This window comes from Marmota flaviventris, chromosome 9 (genome assembly GCF_047511675.1).
Source record: "Marmota flaviventris isolate mMarFla1 chromosome 9, mMarFla1.hap1, whole genome shotgun sequence".
Classification (NCBI taxonomy): domain Eukaryota; kingdom Metazoa; phylum Chordata; class Mammalia; order Rodentia; family Sciuridae; genus Marmota; species Marmota flaviventris.
The window spans coordinates 55,981,607-55,999,691 of record NC_092506.1 but is presented as its reverse complement, the minus strand read 5'-3'; positions in this window follow the sequence as shown (position 1 = coordinate 55,999,691).

Here is an 18,085-nt window from a genome sequence, read left to right as displayed (position 1 = left end):
GTGTATTTCCTAATGGTCACTTGGAGAGGCATGGAGAGCAAAGCTGTCTTCGGCACCTTCAATAAAATCAATACGTATTCAAGATGCTCAAGATGCTACTGAGTATAAACTGAGACATGCCAAGAACATATACCTATTCACATCCATGTGGATTCAAACACATAAGTAGGCCAGAAAAAAAGAAATTTATATCTACCATAATTGTTTGCATCTACAAAAGAAATGTACACAATAACTTCATAGCAGCAGCTGAGACAATAGCCACTAACACGAGGAATCTCAAGTCAAAATTTAGAACATAGAAGCAGGTAGAAATGCTGGAAAGCAGGTAGAAATGCTGGTTTAATTCATGATTCATAGACTGGAATGGAAGAAAACTTTGTCATCATGATCATTAAACTATGTTGGCAACCTTGAGTTAAAACATCCCAGAAAGCTAGAAAAAAAATAGCATGGAAACAATGGAATTTTTGTCTGCACACTTCTGGCAGTGGCACATGTTACTTTCACTCATTTTCAGTTTTAGAAAGCTTAATCATGTAATCAGAACTAACTACAAGGCAGCTTGATAAATATAATAGAGCAGTATGCCCAGGATGAAAGAATATAGCTGGCAGTCACTGTTCCATTCACAAATGAAATATTGTGCAAATAAAATCATCTGAGCATACATTGACACTGAAAGGAAAGTGAGGAACCGGGAGACAGGCGAGCAAGGAATGAAAGATGGAGATCAGGCAGAGATACACACAGACTTTGTCAGAGCTGACAAAGTCCATCTCTCCATAGAGGGAGAGAGGCAACACAGGCTTGGGATTAGAGACTTTTATGGGGGTGACTCAGGGGTTAGAGCCGGGTGGGTCCTAATGTGGGCAGTTAAGGGTGGGGTTGGTATGAGGAAGTGGTGAGCCTTTCTCAGAAAGGCCTTTGGGTGGAAAGTGAAAATTTTTCTTTAAGATGGCAGCTGTCACTTAAGATGGCCATATAGATGCTAAGCAAGGACCTTACATTCTCCCGGTTTTTGTTTGTTATTGGGCCCCTTAAGGGACAGGGTCATAGATCAACCTTCTGTAGCTTCTTCCTGCTGGGAAGGAGCGGCATCTGGACCCTTATTAAGGGGTGCAGGGTGGCATTGAGGGCAATGGTGATGGTCAGGAGGTGCTGGGTGATGCTGACTCTGGACAGCTCGATTTTGGTGAGGGGTTGAAAATCCTGTAACAGAAGCTGGTTCATGGTTTGGTTAGAGATTGTTTGATTCTGGTCTTGAGTAAATCTAATGATGCAGGAGGCAAGAATTAGTAAAAGGCCTATGACAAGGAGAGAGGTCAGGAAGGAAGTGCCCCTGGAGAAGGCGGTTACTTAGCTGCCATCCTTCAGTTACAATGGCAGTGGGAAGCTTGGAGGCCTGAAGGAGATCAGAGATAAAGGGGGCATTAGTAATTTGTTATGTTCGAAATCGGGACCCCCAAAAGACCACCAGAGACCAAGATCAATGTAAGCAGCAAAGAGGTGTTTATTGTGAGCTAGCTCTGTCCTCCGAGAGCACACAGAACTGGTGACGCTGAGAGGCCCCGAACCCAGGATTTGCAGCAGTTTTATACACTCTTTAGGGAAGGCAGGGACTTCATGTACATCATAGCATCTCTTAGCAAATCATCACACACCGCGGGAAAATCATAAAACAACTCTAAAACATGATTAGCACATTCACTGGCGGGAACAAGTTGGGTAAGGGTGATTGGTTAGTACAAGAGGGGGATTCCTTTGAACTGATTGGTTTAAACCATGAACTACATGGTTTCCCAACATGTTATCAATCACCATAAACTACTGGGAGGGTCATCTGACATCCTAGGTATTTTCCCTGTCTCATGCTGATTGGGGGTTGCTATGGGTTCTCACCTAGCCTGAGTCAGGGACACCTGGTACTGCAAATCTCTCCTGTTATTTGTAGATAAACAACTCAGCAGGGTGGGTATGTGCCTAGGAGTGCTCTGTGGGTTTTTCTAAGGACAAGGGTCATGCCCCCTTCCTTGGACAGGCTTTACTCTGAGGTAGAGACTGGTTTCTCAATTGAAGTTCCCTTGGTGGTAAGGAATATGTGCTCCTTTCAGATAGCAATGTGGGAGAGAAGTATGTGGAAAGTGGACTTAGAGTGAGTGTAGACAAAGAGAGAGGCTCCCTTTGCCAAAGTGAAGGCTCTGATGAGGGCAACAAGTTCAGCCTGCTGATTGGATGTATTATTGGGGAGGGGAGCTTCTTCCACAATCAACCGAGGTTAGAGAGACTATAGCACACCCTGCCCAACGAACTCTCTCCTGAAGGAAGGAGGAGCCATGTGTGAACCATGTGTAGTTGCCTGGAGCACGGGGCCTTCCTATATGTGGGAGAAATGTACAAGAAACTCCTCCAGAGTTTCAATGCATGAATGGGTAAGAGAAGAGGTGGAAGAGTCCTGAGGAGCGGGGAGGAGAGTAGCAGGGTTTAAAGGTGAACATGTGTGGAGAGTAAGACTGGGATCTTCCACCTAGGGGAACCTGTAGAGATAAAAGGCAAAGGGGGGGGGTGAGGAATGTAAACCCTTGTAGGTGAGCAGTTCCTTTAGGTGATGGGGAACCAGGATGGTGAGTGGAGCCCCAAAGGTGAGTTTCTTTGACTTGTTAATGAGTAGAGAGGCTGTGGCCCACCTTGGTAGGCAAGGGTAAAGTTAAATACTTTTCTTCCCTTAGGCCTCCTATTGAGCCTACTGAGTCTGTCCTCTGTATTTCAACGTTAGCTTCAGTGTGGCCTTGGCCAGGGATATTGCTGCCTAGGGCTTTACAATGTAGGAGAATTCTAGATCCTTTATTTGTCTAGAAATAGGGTCTCTGGAGGAATCCAGAGGTTTTTTTTAATATATAATTTTTAGTTTTAGGACACAATAACTTTATTTATTTTTATGTGGTGCTGAGGCTCGAACCCAGGGCATGCACATGCTAGACAAGTGCTCTACCTCTGAGCCATAACCCCAGCACTGAATCCAGAGTTTTAGTGGCAGATAGAAGCTGAGGAGGAAAGCAAGAGGAGCAAAGGGGAAGGCTTTGAATGGAGAAAGAAGAAAGCCTGTGTTGTAGGGAAAAATGAGGCAAGGCACCAAAGATAGCAGGAAACAGTTTTATTTGGCTGCAGCCAGGTTCAGAGGGTACAGCATTCACTGTAATCAATCAATCCCCTGAACCCCGAGTTCAGGGAGTTTCAGAGTTTTACATCCAGCATGTAAGGGGAGGGGCTCAGAAGTTCACAGTCTGCAGAAGTTCATATAAAAGCAGCTTTTTCTTTCACTGTTCTGGGCATGTTAACTCTTCAAGGATAACATCTGAGAAGGGGGAAGCTTCATCTCACCTTTCTTTCCTCCTCCTGCCAGCTATTACCATGGGCCCATTTGTAACTTATCTTAAAAAATGTAGACATCTCTGTGAAGCCCAGCTCAAGGCCAGAGGCCTTGTTTGCACATTTCTTCAAAGTACTATACTGGATATGTTTGTGAAAAACTAATAAGGGGGTGTCCAACACCTGGAGTTTTGCTGGTATCTTCTCAGCCAGTGGCCAAGTAAACAGGGTGACAAGAAAATAGGAAGTTTATCTACAATGGATTCTTTTGCTGACAGTCTTAAAATCAGCCATGGTGAAGAGGGCTTTTCTGTGGAGAAAGGGGGTGCCACTTTACCTGCACATAAGGGATTTTCTTCCATTTTTCTGAGTGCTAGCAAAAATTATGAAGATTGGAAGATTGAATTATCAATGAGCCTTTAGATCAGGAGACAGAGTGCAGCTAAGTAGGCAAGAAAGCAGCCATGAATCAGATAGGATTTGGGAGTTCCCCATTATTGGGTGTGTGGGAGACTCCCCGTTGAAGTTCAGAACATCCCAGAATCCCTTACCCCTCCCACTCCTCTCTGAAGGATGCCAAGCCTAAGAGCGCCAAATTCAAAGGTTTTCTCAATGAATCCCAGCAGGACAGAATGTCTGCTCACTGTTCCTGAGTTACCCTGCCAGTCAGCACCCGCCATGTTGCCTACACGAACCTTCTTAACCTGAAGTTTGCAAGCTCACACTCTGCCCTCTTCTCTCTTCCTCTCTGACCTCTTCCTATTCTTTCTCTCCTCTCTCTACTCTCTTTCTCTTTCTCTTGGCTCTCTTCCTCTGCTCTCTTTCTCTCTGCCCTCCTCCTCTCTCTGCTCTCTGCCTCTCCTTCCCCTTCAGGCAGCCCCCCAATAAATCTCTTGGTTAAATCTCCATCTCAGGTGAGTCACTCACCTTTCACCCATGGCGAGTTGGAGTCCGGGACTGAGAGAGAGAGTCACCTGCTACTTCCCTAATCCTGGACTTTGCCTGTAGAGAGTCTTGGTTGCCTGGCCAGAGCTTTCATGAGCTCTGCTGAGGAGCTGAGAACCAAGACCAAAGAGTGAACTCACCAAAGGGAGGCTACTTGGTCCCTTGAGACTTAATTCACTTAATAGCCCCTTGTGATCTGAGTAACTTCTATGACCCATGAATCTTCAATGACATGCATAGCTTCTATTGTGAAGCTCCTATCACCTGTGTAGCCTCTATAATGTCCATAGCCACTATGGCCAGTATAGGCTCTATAACCAAGTAATATCTATGACCTGCTTATCTTGTGTGACCTGTATAGCCTCTGTGCCCTGTGTAGTTCTATGACCTATGTTGCCCTTATGGCTTCAGGCCTAAATAACCTCTTTAAGCCCCTATGATCTCAGTAGCCACTTTGACATGTGTAGCTTCCATGACCAAGAAAATACTTTGGCCAGCCTTTCCTCTTTTACCTGTGTAGCCTGACTAATCTTAGTAACCCTGGTCACCTGTGTTTCTTCTGTTTGTGTAGATTGAATGATCAGCATTGTTTCCGTGTCCTGAGTATCCTGTATAACTGTATATCCTTTATGTCTTGAGGTCTAACTCAACTGAGTAAAACCTGTGATCTGCTCTCTCAAGGGACCAAGTAGCCTCAATTTCCTGAATGGCCTCTCTGGCTTATGTAGCTTCTAGGACCTACCCATATCTGTGGCCTTAATTATCTGTACTACTTTCATACACTCTATAAACTGAATCTCCCAAATATTCTGCATATCTTCTGTGGCCTAAGTAGCCTCTACTACCTGTGTAGCCTCTATGGCCCAAATAACTATTCTGACCAGTATCTTCCATGAATTTTTAGACTCTATGATCTGAGTAGCCCCTATGACCTGGATAAATCTTATGGCCTGAGTAGCATCTATTACAAGGTAGCATCTATGACCTGTGTAGACTGTAAACTCAGTGGCCTCTGTCACAAGCATAAACTTTCTAAGACTCTTTAAAGTCTCTAAATCTTTGTAGGCTCTATGGCCTGTGTAGCCTCTATGGCCTATGTAGCCTGTATGACTTAAGTAGCCTCTAGGACCTACAAAATCTTTTCGCCTGAGTAGCCCCTATGACCCAAGTAACCTCCTGGAACTGAGCAGCCTTTATGAATAGCATAACTTCTATGACTGTCGCGACCCCTCGCCGGCAAGGGAACACACGACACAGGATTCTTCTTTCAGCAGTTTATTCAGGCCTTGATTCAAGTATCATCTTCTAGCGACCCCCCCGCCGAGCGCCCAAGCATAGCCTAATAAAGCCTCCCACATACCAATCTTAAGCCGCCACGTGGATCTTTCTCATAGGGTGATAAGGGATTACGTGCCAACTCTCCATAAAAGGAGTTGTTTATCACAGGCCACAGTGGAAGCCGGCGCCATCTTCTAATGGCGGCCACGATCTATAACAATGGCTTACCACAGTTCCCCCTTCTATTTTATATAACAATGCAGGCGAAAGTAGAGGTCCTATCCCACTGTGCAGAAGTGGCTGCAATGTATGGTTCAGTCCTAAGGAGGCGCCTTCCCCAGACCTGATCCCATATCAGCCGACGCCTTTTTTCGTAGGGCGGGGCGTGGACGTCAAACCCGCATGCAATAGGACATGCTTTCCTTGAGGTCCATTGAGGGATCACTCAAGTGCAGTGCTTTGCCTCGCATCCTGCATCGTGACGACGGCGAGAAGTAGGATAACACAGGTAGCCTGGTAATAATAACAAAATTTAAGTTGGCAACACAATCCCCAAGCCCCAGAGGAAGGTGAAGAGTCTGTAGCCAAGAAGAAAGACCAGTCCTGAAACCCATCTGCGTGCAATGGTAACAAGACCTGCAGAGTGCAAGGGCTATTCAGCACTGGGAGAGAATAAGGAAGAGGACATGCCAATCCCAGTGCAATGTGAAAATAACTTGGGGTGCAATGGCCCTGCCCGGAAATCACTGTTTAAGATGTGCAAGCCAGATTTGTGGAGAAATGCCATTTTTTAAGGCCGCAAGAGCTTGTACAATCATAGCCTTCTCTTGCGCATGGCGAGTTTTAAGGCAACAGAGAAGCCACAAACAAAGCACAACACCGAAGCAACACATAGCACCAAAAATGCCCACTCCCACCCATTCCTTAAAGAAGGAAAAAGCAGAGGATAGCCAACTGGTGAATTGACCCAAAGTCACTGGTTCGACACGGGTACTATTCAAAACAGCAATCTGAGTTAGTTGAGACTGGATCAAGTTTTCTGCTTCCATGGACCAGGTTCCGGATAGATACTCTCCGATGATGCGAGAGGCATTTCTGGAATCATTAAATCTGACAGAGGTTATACATAAATGTGCACGTTGATCGACACAACCCAAATGTACTAGAACAGACAACTCCTCAACTTGAGCTTGAAGCAGATCTATCCTTTGATTAGCAGCCAGAATCCCAGATAAAATGTGTTGATTAATTCTACTTTGAGATTCAAGTATGGTGGATGTTTGTTGAATAACCTGATTAATAGTGGCAGCAGTTTGTACCTGGCTGGCCATGGCTACTCCAGCTGTAACTGCTGCAGCAGCAGATACCGCCACAGCTGTCACTATAGCTGCCGTTATTCCAAAATCTCTACGGGCTCTAATCAGTTCAACAATAGGAAAAGATTCTGGATCTGCAGTAACTGGGATCGGGACAAAGGTTGGAATTTTCATAATCACTGCCATAGTCCAGGAGCCATTCCAACACTCAGACAAATAGCAGGTAACATTAGAACAATTAAGCATCCCCTGTGATGTATCATTAGCCAAAAGAAACAGGAACGGAGATTGGAGACAGACTGCTGCAGAGGGTAATGTAGCATTACTTAATTGTGAATTACGTGAAAAATTTCTGAGTCTCCTACCTCGTTCCAAGTCTTGGGTACTGCCAGAAACATTAAACAGCCAACTTTGGACTCCTCGTAATTGAGCCAAAGCGGAGATATCAGCTGTGGCCCCCTTCTCATTGGAAATCAACCATTGAAACCAGGACCAACCTGTTCCTACAGAGGAAGCATTGCTAGAAAAATTATACAAATATCTTTTGAGAGAGGGGGAAAGAGAGAAACCTTTAGCGACCTGATGTTTCTCCCAAGAATGATCTTGGCAAGGCGTGAATATTGGGGGGAAGCCATACTCAGGGGTGCAATAAGGAGAAGCCTTAAAATGAGTGGCATTAGAGGTCTCATTAGAAGGAGACAACGGAATTAACACCTGGGAAGTAATGGCCAGAGTGGTAATATTAAGCCCAGAAGTATTTGTCACTTCTCCTGAGCCCTGGTCTTTCCCTGAGCTAATTTGTAGGAGCACTGCACCCAAAACACTTTCCGGCAACAGGGCTGGATTTATGTGATAATTGAAGAACAGCAGCAGCAAGGCCTGCATTAGTTAACGGCCCACCTATTTCTCTACAGACTTTCATCCAGGCCTCTATGCCTTTGTTTTTATAAGGAGTAATAGCTGCTTTACATTCTTTAGTACATTGTTCAAAAACAAGTTGTTTAATCAAGGGCATTGCTCTATCAGGGTCACCAAAGATTTTTCCTGCGGCGTCCACCATCCTGGCAACAAAGTCTGAGAAAGGTTCTGTGGGGCCTTGTATAATTTTTGTCAAATTGCCAGACACTTCTCCTCTGTTTGGGAGTGATTTCCATGCACGGATACAAATGTTATTAATCTGTTTATATACCTCAGGGGGGTATCCTGTTTGTTGATTAGCAAACCTGCCTTGTCCCAGAAGCATATCCTTATCCCAGGCAGGGCGTCCCGCTGCATAATTTTGGGCAGCTTGCTCTACTGCACCCTCTAACATAAATGCTCTCCAATCCAAATATTTCCCTGGGGAAACACAAGCGCGGACTAGACTAGCCCAATCTGAAGGAGTCATGCAAAATCTAGTAAGTCCCTCCACCTGAGTGAGAGTGAAAGCGGCATCTACGCCATAAGTGCGGACAGATTCTGCCAAGGTTTTAATTATCTTAAAGTCTAAAGGCTCATGATATCTTCCCCTGTTATTGTCCTGAAATACAGGGTATGCAAGTCCCATATTTGTATTAACTGTCCTCCAAACTTGTGCATGAAAAGATCTCCCAGAACCTTGGCTCCCCTCCACATACGGGGGTGGGGCAACCGGCACCATATCTTCTTCTAGATATTCTACCTCCTCCTCCTCAGAGTTTTGTTGACCGATGTTAACTCCCTTCCCCTTCTTACAGTAGGCCTGCGTGCCCTGTGTCTCCTTTTTCTTCTTTTTCATTTTTATCTTACGTAGTTGTTGTAAAAATATATCAAGGTCCTCAGAACTCTCTGAGTCGCTTGTGTTCTCAGGCGTTTTTAATTCCCTCAAGTCTGGGTAGAGTCTTCTCCTATTTTTATCTTCAGGCTCTTTTGCCTTCTCACTACTGTTACTTTTGATACTCTCTGGCACTTCACTATGTGATCCTTCAGATTTTTCCTCATGTAGTTGCTCAAGAACAGCTTGACCCTCACTCACAGCTTCTTGGCATTTACTATCTGCTATACATCCTCTAACTAACTTCCAAAGCGGTATAACACCACCCTCTAAGGTGCCTTGCTCATGAGCGAAATCTAGATCTTTCCCTAATTTGTCCCAGCTAGGAATCGTAAGACTCCCTGAAAAAGCAAACCAAGGAGCCGCTATATCAGCTTCTCTCAAAAACATCTGCAAAGTGCTCTGCTTTATCTTAAGTCCTTTTGAACGTAACAACCCATCTAGGGCCAACAAAATTGGGCTTGAAGAGGTAACGCCCATAATGTTTTCAGAGCTATAAAGAAAGTGAAAGTACAAAAGTCCCGCTCTCTCTTTGTTTACAGAGGAGCGTCCCGCTATTTGCTTGCGGATTCCCACTTACCTGGGAACTTACAGGTGCACCACCCTGACTGCTGAAAGTTCTGGATCCTGGGTTTGAGGAATATTCTTCCCCGTGCGGGCCACCAAGTGTCGCGACCCCTCGCCAGCAAGGGAACACACGACACAGGATTCTTCTTTCAGCAGTTTATTCAGGCCTTGATTCAAGTATCATCTTCTAGCGACCCCCCCGCCGAGCGCCCAAGCATAGCCTAATAAAGCCTCCCGCATACCAATCTTAAGCCGCCACGTGGATCTTTCTCATAGGGTGATAAGGGATTACGTGCCAACTCTCCATAAAAGGAGTTGTTTATCACAGGCCACAGTGGAAGCCGGCGCCATCTTCTAATGGCGGCCACGATCTATAACAATGGCTTACCACATATGACGTGCATAGCGTATATGGCTTGCACAACCTCTATTTCTGGTTTATTCTGTCTGGTATCAGTAGCCTCTGTGACCTGCATAATAACATCTGTGACCTGCATATCTTCCATGATTTGCATATACTCTATGACTTAAGTAGTCTATATGGCCTGAGTGGCTCCTATGGATTATGTAGCAGCTATGGCCTGAGAAGCCTCTGATGCCTGTGTATCCTCTATGTGCTTAGTACATTGTGAAAACTGAGGAGCCCCTATGACCAGCAAAACCACTATTACCTCATAATCACTAAGATTTTTATAGCCTGTATGGCTGTGTAGCATCTATGACCAGGACAACATCTAGGACCTGTATTTCTTCCATGACCTGCATAGCCTCCATGGCCTGGGCAGATATATGACTTGCATCACCTTGGGTTTGAATAGCCTTTATGACCTGCATAGCATCTGTGAATTCTGGCATTTCTATGGCACAAGTAAGCTCTATAGCCTGATTTGCCTGTATGTTCTAAGAACACTCTTTGGCCTCTGTGGCCTTTATGACTTGATTTGCCTCTATGAACTGCATAACTTGTAACAACTGAGTAATAACTAATCCTGCTTAGCCTTTGTGACATAGTAGCCTCTATATGATAGTATAGAGGTAGTATAGTACCTGCAGTATCTTTACAACTTAAATATCTTAATCAACCTATATAATCTCTGTGATCTTTGTGACCTAAATGACCTTAGCAGCTCCTATCATCTTTATAGCCTCTATGAAATATGTATGCTCTATAGACTGTGTACCCTCTACAGGCTGAGTAGCTTCCATGACCTGAATATTCTTTTGGACCTGAGTGGCCTCTATGTGTATGCAGGGGGGGGACTTTATGACCAAACTCTATGTATTGAGTGGCCTCTGTCATCTGAGTAGCCTCTCTGACTTACAAAGCCTTTATCACCTGAGTATGACTACTGTAACTCTGTAACCTATCTATTCTTTATGGCCTGAGTAGATGAAGTAACCTCTGTAGCCTCTGTGCCCTTATTAGCCTAAATGACCTTAGTAGCCACAATGACCTGCAAATCCTTTATGACTTTTGTTGCCCTATGACCTGCATAGTCTTTATGACCTGAATAGTCCTTATGGACTGTGTAGACTCTATGGCTTGAATAGCCTCTATAAACTGCATAGCCTCTTTGACCTATAGAGCCTCTATAACCTGAGTAGTTCCTATGACTTGTGTAGCATATTTCACCTGAGTAACCTCTATTGCTTTTGTATCATCTATTTCTTGGAACTGAGTAGCTTCCATGACTTTTGTAGTCTGTATGGTCTGAGCAGACTTATGAAAATTCTATGTTATTTTTAGATTTCATTACTGAATAGCTTACTCTATGACCTCAGTAGTTCTATGAGCTTTGTATCCTCTCCTGATTTACTCAGCCCCAATGGCCTATATAGGCTCTGTAGTCTAAGTAGTCTTTATGACCAGGGTAATCTCATTGACAGACATACCTTCTCTGATGGGTAAAGTCCTTATTGCCTGCATATTCTATGCCTAAGTAACCTGTAGGACATGAGTAGTCCATATGGCCTCCTTATAACCCATGGCTTTATTAGCTTCTATAGACTTCACAGCCTCTATGAACCTCTTAGGCTTTATGGTCTAAATAGTTAAATTACCTCAGTAGCCACTACGACCTTCAAAGGCTTTATGCCCTGAGTATCTTCAGTGAACTGTGTGGCCTCTATGATCTTAGTAATATTACCTGTATAGTTCTATGACCTGCATATTCTCTATAACCTGTGTTGCCTATTATGACCTTGGTATGTGCTATGACCTCTATATCCTATATGAACTGAGTAGTCTAATTGACCTACTTAGCCTCTATGGCCTTAGTAAACTAAATGACCTTAGTATATTTTATGACCTCAGTAGCCTCTGTTACCTACATAGGCTATGCACTTGAGTAGCCTCTATGAACAGTATAGCCTTTATATCATAGTCTCTATGACCTTAGTGCCCCATATAATCTTAGCCCTTATTACCTGATGAACCTCTATAAACTATACAAACTGTGGCAAAGAAGCCTCTGTGTCTTCTGTATTTCTATGAGTTTAGTAGACTATGACCTCTGTATCTGGGTTTGGGTAACATTTTTAACCTATGAAGATCATTATGGCTAGAAGAGCCTTTATGGCCTGTGTAGCTTCTATGATATAAATCACCTCTATTACCTGTGTTCCTTCTGTGACCTGAATAGTCTCTATGACTACAATAACCTCTATGACCTGCATAGAATCTAGGGACTGATTAACCTCTCTCTATGGCCTGCACAGCCTCTATGACTTCTGTAGTCCTTATAACCAGTGTAACCTAAATGACATCAATAATCTCTGTGACAACAGAATCCAGTATGACCTTTGTAGTCTCTATGGCCTGAATAGCCACTATGAACTGCATAGACTCTATGAATTACAGAACCTCTATGGCCTGAGTATTCTCCTTGGTGGAATGGCCTGCATACTCTATTACCTGCATAACCTCTTTGGCCTTATTAGCCTCGAGAACCAACATAGCCTCTTTGGCTTGAGTAACCTTACATCCTAAGCATTCTCTATGACTACAGTAGCCTTTATAACCTTCATAGCCTCTGTGATTTCTAATGTCTCTTTGGTCAAAGTGGGTTTTATGCCCATGAGCAGCCTATGTAGCCAGAGAACCATCTTTGGACTACACTACCTCTATGACCTGAGTTGCCTCTATAAACTGTATAACCTCTGTAAGCTGCTTCTCCTCTATCAACTGAGTAGCATCTATGACCTACATATCCTCTGTGACATAGTAGCCTCTAACCAGCATACCCACTATGACCTGTGTAGTCATTATGGCATGAACAACCTAAATGACCCATGTAGCATTAATGGCCTTAGTAGTCCAAGTGATTTTTGTAGCTATATGAGCTTTGTAGCCCCTATGATCTGCATAGCCTCTATGATTTCTAGCCTCTAGGCCCACATATCACCTTTGACCTGAGCACACCCTTTATGACCCAAGTATCTACTTTGACCTGCATATGCTCTATGATCTCTGCAGCCTTTGTGACCTAATTAGACTCTATGGCCTTTGTGATTTGAGTAGCTTCTCTAGCTTGCAATACCTCTATTACCTGAGTAGACTCTAGGATATGCATAGCCTATATGACATTGATGATATTTAATTATCAATAATTAGTACTTTCAAAGGCATTGTTCAGTTCTTATATTTTCTTTGTTTCCTCTTTGCCTCACTCACTGCTACTACTCATCCCAATTTGTTCTCTTGCGGAAACTTCAAATATGATTTCAAATTTTTGAACTTACAACATCTCTTTATGGTTCCACCTAGCACCATAACAGTCAAGAATTCAGGATTCCCTGTGTAATCTGAACTCTCCTTTTCAAATCCCAGGCTCACATTATCCCCAAGCATCATTACTTTCCTGCTCTAGGAGAAACACTTATGTAGTTTTTAGGCAAGAATGTATCAGCCATCAGAATTGGGTGAAACTTTTGTGGGGGAAAGAAATCACTGAATATAGCTCTAGATTGCCAGCAGCAAATGTAACAGAAAAAAAAAAAAGATTCAGAAAGAAGAAACTATCTAGAGGTCCAGGAAGAAGCAAGTGTCTGGAGCTGCATTGGCGATACTAGTCACAGAGCTCCCTGCATCTGCAAGGACTATTCCTGGAGTTTGGGATCTGTCAAAGTTGTGTGCAGAATATTTGTGCAAAAAAAAAAAAAAAAAAAAAAAAGAAAGAAAAAAGAAAAGAAAGCCCTTTGAGATGAAGCAAGAATGCCAAACTAAGAGTACATGAAAAGAGCTTAGGGTGAAATTTCAACCCAGGACACCAATACCAAGTACAAATACAAACATAAATGTCAATCCAAGGGACTAAACTTTTATACCTGGACTTAAAAACCTAGGAAACTACCATCTCATGTGTTGATTCAAAATCAAGCTCATTCATTCTCTTATACACTACAGGATATAGTGTTTCTGAAGCAAATGGAAGTAATCAATCACTTTACTTCTTAGTCAAATAGATGCTATTATTATACTATTCCTTGAATCTGCTTTCTTCCCAGAGTTATATATTAGAAGACCTTAGCACAATCTAGCATAGGGAAATTGTTTGCCATGTATTCATCACAATTACTTTATGTAATTGTTCTTTTTGTTATTTCACTGGAGCAAAAATTTTGCAACATTTTGACTCTAGGGACCTGAAGCATTGAGCTCTGATCCACTTTTGTAACTTTAATTACTAAACTCCTCTCATTTCACCTTTCTATTTTCCAATTTTCTATGCTACCCAATGTGCTGTGAGCCTTTCTTCAGTATGAAAGCTCTCACAGGCCCATGGTTAGTCAAAAAGACATTACTTTCAACCCACATTATGACCACAGCATGTTATTTTTGCTACTTCAGACACAAAATGAATTCATTCTCCAAAGTGTACACTCAGGCTTACCTTAAGAAACATAATGGCAGACCACATTAAAAGGAGAAAAGCAGTCCTGAGATCCATTAGCTGGGTGCTTACTTGACTATGCTCAAATGTGTGGCAAGGAGCTAGCTCTTGGTACTCTCCTACTGAATAATTTCACAGACAAGATCCTCTGTGCCAATAGTGAGTCAACATGAATACAAGAGAACTCTATAATCACTAGTGAACACACACAAAATCCTGAGTATTGTTCTAACCACAAAAAAAATGACCAAATATTCCCTACTTTGGCTATTACCAGTGATTGCTGCTGCTTCTTAAAAATTCTTTATCAGGGCTGGGTTTGTGGCTCAGTGGCAGAGCACTTGCCTAGCATGTGTGAGGCACCAGGTTCCATTCTTAGCACCATATATAAATAAGTAAATGTCCATTGACAACTAAAAAAAAAAATTAAAAAAAAAAATCTTTACCAGTTGTAGCCTGTCCTTGTGATACCGCTAGTTACCAGTGAGAAGTTCTGCTTCCTCACATGTTGAAGTTTGAACATTAGAGAAGCACATAGTGTTGGGTGTATGGGAGACTCCCCGCTGAAGTTAAGTCTCCCAAGAACATCACTGAAGCCCTTACCCCTCCCGCTTCTCTCAGAAGGGCGCCAAGCTGAAGAATACCAGATTCAAAGGTTTTTCTCCACCAATCCCGCTCTTGGTTGAATCTCCCTGTCTCTAGTGAGTCACTTGCCTTTCACATGGAGGCAAGCATATAAAGCAGGGTTTATTTAAAAACGGGTAATACAGACTTCTCCCTCAAGGGAGAAGGGGGCCATAACTGGTATCCTGGTATCCAAAGAAGTGAGGTGTTCTGCCCTTTTTGTATGTCCTAGGCTTCCTTTGTTCTCCTGCCTTTTTTTTTTTAATATTTATTTTTGAGTTGTAGCTGGACACAATACATTTATTTATTTATTTTTATGTGGTGCTGAGGATCAAACCCAGAACCCTGCACATGCTAGCCACAACTCCAACCCTGTTCTCCTGCCTTTCCCCCTTATCTTTCTCCTTCCTACCTGTATGACTAGGCCCAGCACTAGGGCTAGGAATGTTTGATGGGATGGCCCAAAGGTGGGAAACAGGTGGGCTGAAGGGGGAAGGGCAGGATGGAGTAGCCAAGGACACATTAACAACCTTATAGCTCCCTGTAAGGAGGGCAATTCCTGGGACAGGTTACCTTGGCAACAGGACGGAGCAGGGTAGGTTACTGATAAGAGTGGAGGAAGGGCTCTGAAGGAATTGACATTTCAGTCCCTCAGGGGACAGTGTCCAACTTCCCAGACTCACTCAAAATGAGCCTCCTTGGTCCTACCTGACTCGATTTACCTATCTATACTGACTGCCTGTCTAATTCTGGCTTCACTTGACCTAGTCTTCATGCTTCCAGAATCCATTTCATTTTTCCAGAAACTGAATCGTTCAACCTTCCATAAACCAATTAGAGAATGCATTCTCTTTTTTTCTTTCTTGCAGTGATGGGGTTGAACTCAGGTCCTCACCCATGCAAGTGCTCTTCCAATATGCTTGTTTCCCTGGCTCAAGATATTACTTACCTACAAATCCTCACAGTAGTCAATGCAGAGCAAATGGCCAAATCCAGTTTTGTTTACAAGAAAGAGGACACTGATAGTGAGAAAATTATATTGAGCCAATTCATCAAAGAAGGGCTAAAACAGGAACTAAGATCTTTAAGCTACAGTCAAGACCTCAGGACTTCCAAGCTGAGTTTGGCTCTACACTTGGAGCTGACTCAAGGAAGGTCTTAGAGTTCAGACTTAAAAATCACAAAGTGGAGAGGCAGTGGAGGAGAGCACAGTGGTAGTCAGTGTCCAGCTCCATTGATGATCAGTAGACATCAGCTAAGGAGTCATCTCCATTGTCACCATGCCAACTGATCTGCTCTTCAACAAACTGTGCACAGTGCTGAAGCTCCAGGCATTTTTCCAGATGCTGGCAATGTGGAAGTGAAGGACATCACTGCCCGTTAGTCAGGTCAGGGAGGCAGGTGTGGAGACAAACTATGACATCAGAAATGACACCTGACCACTCCAAGAGAGTGAGTAGCAAATATAGCCACCTGGAATCCATCCCCTTTAATCAGTATTTCTATTCTTTATGGAGAGACAATTAATTAGGAGAAATATTATATAGGCTTAAGCAGACACAAATATAAATATTAGTTTTGTGTAAAATGGAGACATTTCATATCAATAAGTGAAATAATATTGGGATTTGTAATTTTCATATAGAGATGAAATTGTGAACATCTCTACACCATACCCAAAAGTAATATAAGCCATAAATGAGGACCTAAAAATAAAAATTTAAATTTCACTAAAGAAAACACAGAATATCTATGACATTGCAATCAGACAGAATTTCTTTCTTTCTTTTTTTTTTTGTACTGGGGAGTGAATCCAGGGACACTCAACCAGCCTTTTTTTGTATTTTACTTAGAGACAGGGTCTCACTAAGTTGATTAGGTCCTTGCTAAATTGCTGAGGCTACCTTTTAACTCTCTATCCTCCTGCCTCAGCCTCCTGAGCTGCTAGGATTACAGGCATGCACCACCACGCCCAGCCAGACAAAATTTCTTAAACAAATTTTGGAAATCAGATATTATAAAGTAGATGTCATTGAAAAAATTGATGCATTTAAACTTATTGAACTTTCTGCATCTGTTGATATATTAAAACTGGCATTACTCTTGGAGAAAGCATAGTAAGTAACAAAAGACAAATATACAGGATACATAATAAAGCATATGTATATTTTTAAAGCTTTAAAGTTTGCAGATTTAAGAAAAAAAGATTTTTACTTTGTTGAGCTTAATTTATTAAAGGTTACTAAATGTTTATAACAAACATTTTAAGTCAAAAAAAGAGGAAATGAGCCTGGTGCAGTGGCACATGCCTATAATCCCAGCAGCTCAGGAGGCTGAGGCAGGAGGCCATGAGCTCAAAGCCAGCCTCAGAAAAGTGAGGTGCTAAGCAATTAAGTGAGACTTTTTCTCTAAATAAAATGCAAAATAGGGCTGGGATGTGGCTCAATGGTGGAGTGCTCCTGAGTTCAATCGTAGTGAAAGAAAGAACGAAAGAAAGAAAGAAAGAAAGAAAGAAGGAAGGAAGGAAGGAAGGAAAGGAAGGAAGGAAGGAAGGAAAACAATAACATTGTCACCAGATTTCTTACTCTGGGCCACCAGCCAAATCTCTTTCAACTCAACATTACCCATGAGAGCGCCATTGTGGTGTCCCTGGGTAGGCACAAGCAAATCCAGAAGCAGGAAGAGATAGAAAGGAGAGCCTGAGGACAGGGCAATTTCTCAGGTCTTACTAAGCTCTGAGTTTTAGCCCAAAGCCAACCCAGTCCACCTCCTTCCCCATCAGGTCTTTCTAGTTCCTTCTTTCTCTTTCCCCTCTCCCTAGCACCTCTTTGACAGCCATATCCTTTGAAATTCCTAGGTACACTTGTAATACTCACCAGTCCAGCTAGGGCTGTATCCAGATTTTGTGGAGGAGGAAGCTCATGTAAGGAGGGTTAGAGAAATCTATTTAAGGGAGACTGAAAAACATTAAGTATGTGATTTACAAGAACACATGGCTCGGGGCTTTCTCAGAAGCTCTGAGGGTTCATTAACTTTATTAGACTGATTAGTTTTTTAGTGAACTTTCCTCCTACTGCATTCTCTGTTGAACTACCTGAATGTTCATTTCCCATCCATGGTCAGAGCCCTACACGCTTGCATTGGGAGGATAAAGGAAATGATGGTGAGGAAGAAGGCAACTATTTTAAGATCTCTCAGAACTTTGTTTCAGTTGGAAACTGTCATCAGGATGAGCGACAATAACCCGACTTAGAAAATCCACATTCTCAGTGGGCTTCACCTGCTTCACACTGCCTCTGGCC